The sequence below is a fragment of the Apium graveolens genome, chromosome 10, assembly GCF_009905375.1.
Source record: "Apium graveolens cultivar Ventura chromosome 10, ASM990537v1, whole genome shotgun sequence".
Taxonomy (NCBI): Eukaryota; Viridiplantae; Streptophyta; class Magnoliopsida; order Apiales; family Apiaceae; genus Apium; species Apium graveolens.
In genome coordinates this window covers 53,270,558-53,272,815 of record NC_133656.1, presented here as the reverse complement: position 1 = coordinate 53,272,815, position 2,258 = coordinate 53,270,558, and the positions used below count along the sequence as shown (strand labels likewise).

Here is a 2,258-nt window from a genome sequence, read left to right as displayed (position 1 = left end):
CAGGAGGGTTGAATGGTTAGGCTCCAAACTACTGGTAAGGTTGTTGTGGATATTGCATACCACTCTGATTATTGCTCCAGCTGAAATTAGGATGGTTTCGGTTATTAGGATGATAAGCGGAAGGAACCGGTTGCTGTGATCTCTTAAAATTGCTCACAAATTGTGTTGGCTCACTAGATATAGCACATTGATCTGTCGCATGTGCACCTACACAAAGCTCACAAACACTTGCTATCTGATGAACTCCATAGTTGGTCAGATAATCCACTTTCATAGTCGATGCCTTTAGCTGAGCTACTATAGCCATAGTTGTATCCACCTCCAGAATTCCTGCTACCTTGCCTTGTGGTAGTCTCTGAGTTGGATTTTGATATTCATTAGCAGCCATCATTTTAATTAGCTCATAAACTTCCTCATAGCTCTTAGCTCATAAGGCCCCACCTGATGATGCATCTAGCATGGGTCTTGACTGTGCTCCCAACCCATTATAGAAGCAATTGATTACAATCCAATCAGGCATTCCATGATGACGACACTTCCTAAGCAGCTCCTTATAGCGCTTCCAAGCTTCACATAAAGATTCTCCCAACTGCTGTGCCAATTGAGTAAGAGCATTCCTGATTGCAACTGTTTTTGCCATCGGGAAGAATTTAGTAAGAAATTTCTAAGCCAGATCCTCCCATGTCGCAATAGAACCTACCGGTAGAGAGTGCAACCAGCTCTTAGCTTTATCCCTCAGAGAAAATGGGAAAAGTCTCAGTTTCACAGCATCTTTCGAAACACCATTGAACTTGAAGGTGTCGTATATCTTGATGAAATCTCTAATTTACATATTGGGATCTTCCGTTGGAGCGCCCCCAAACTGGACTAAATTCTGTAACATTTGAATCGCGTCAGGCTTGATTTCAAAGGTATTAGCTGCAATGGCTGGTCTGACAATGCTAGACTGAATGTCATTGATTTTCGGTTGAGAATAATCCTTCAATGCTTTCATTTCTGCTGCTAGTTCTCCCATTGCAATGGTCACTTCCTTTTCTACTTCTTCTAGTGTGTCCTTACGAGATTGAGAACGTGTCCGCATGCACGTTCGCTCGAATACCTGAAACACACAAGCAAAGTAAAATTGGTAAGAGAAATAATCCGAGTCAGTGAACTTTAGCGACCACTGATGACAAGCACATAAACTAAATTTAACACCGAGTCCCCGGTAGCGGCGCCAAAAATTTGTTCGCACAAAAACATGCAAGTGTACGCGGTCACATGTAATATAAGATTAAGTTTAGTTCGTTCCCACAGAGATTGGTTTGATTTAGAATGTGCACTTATGGAATAATGTATGATTATTATTCACTGCTAAGACAAGTATCAAATTGAGTTTGATTATCCAAAAGTAATTATGCTAGAATGAATTAACTAAGAGATTAAAATAAAGTTACTTATATGAAATAAAACATGGAATTCCAACTTCATTAAATACTTCTATTAGAGTTTATGCCTTTAATCATAGTATGTGATGATTATGATAACTAATCATACAACACGAAATTAGTACATGCTATCTTTCAATATACGTATACCCTACCACTCAACATTCACAAATTAAATAGAAGCTGGCAGACACCAATTATGTTTAGACCCTATATGTCTATAAGATTTGAAAACATAACGGTTTAAAGAGCAAGTTATCCATTGAGATCACATAGGGCAGCGTAAGATGGTTAAAATTACACTACGAATCAAGCATGTTAAAACATCCATAAACATATACTAGCATGGCAAGTTCTAAACCTCTATATCCACTTTCGCATTCAATAGAGATTAACAATACAACTTAGATGTTAGCTACGCATCCAAGAAGATTAAGCACAACCATATGAGGAAATCAATAATTCATCACCCACCGAAAACTTAAGATAATCAAATACTAAACTCTATAAATAAATACTTTAGAATCCCATGATAACGATTACTTCATAATTGAAGGGCTCGTCATCATGGGTTCTAATGAAAACATGATAGTAAAAAGGTTCTGAATACTATAAGAGAATATTAAAGTATTAAAGTTTAGAAAACAAATTTGAAATGAGCATCCAAAGTATCGCCTAATTAGAAGAATAGAAAAATAAGATGTAGAACTAAATCTTCTTCTTCTTACCCATTTTGTGCTCTCCAGTTTTGGTTTTCCCCGAGTTATCTCCTTCTGATTGATATCTTGAGGTTTTTATACTTCCAGATCTACTTGAACGCATGAAAACTCC

General features: G+C 37.3%; 1 non-coding gene across 1 annotated transcript; it reads left to right on the top strand.

Annotated features, from left to right (window-relative positions):
• The first annotated feature begins 518 nt into the window (after positions 1–518).
• Positions 519–625, top strand: LOC141694009 (small nucleolar RNA R71). Its single transcript, XR_012563342.1, has one exon. It is a non-coding gene; the product is annotated as a small nucleolar RNA R71 (small nucleolar RNA).
• The last annotated feature ends 1,633 nt before the right edge of the window (positions 626–2,258 follow it).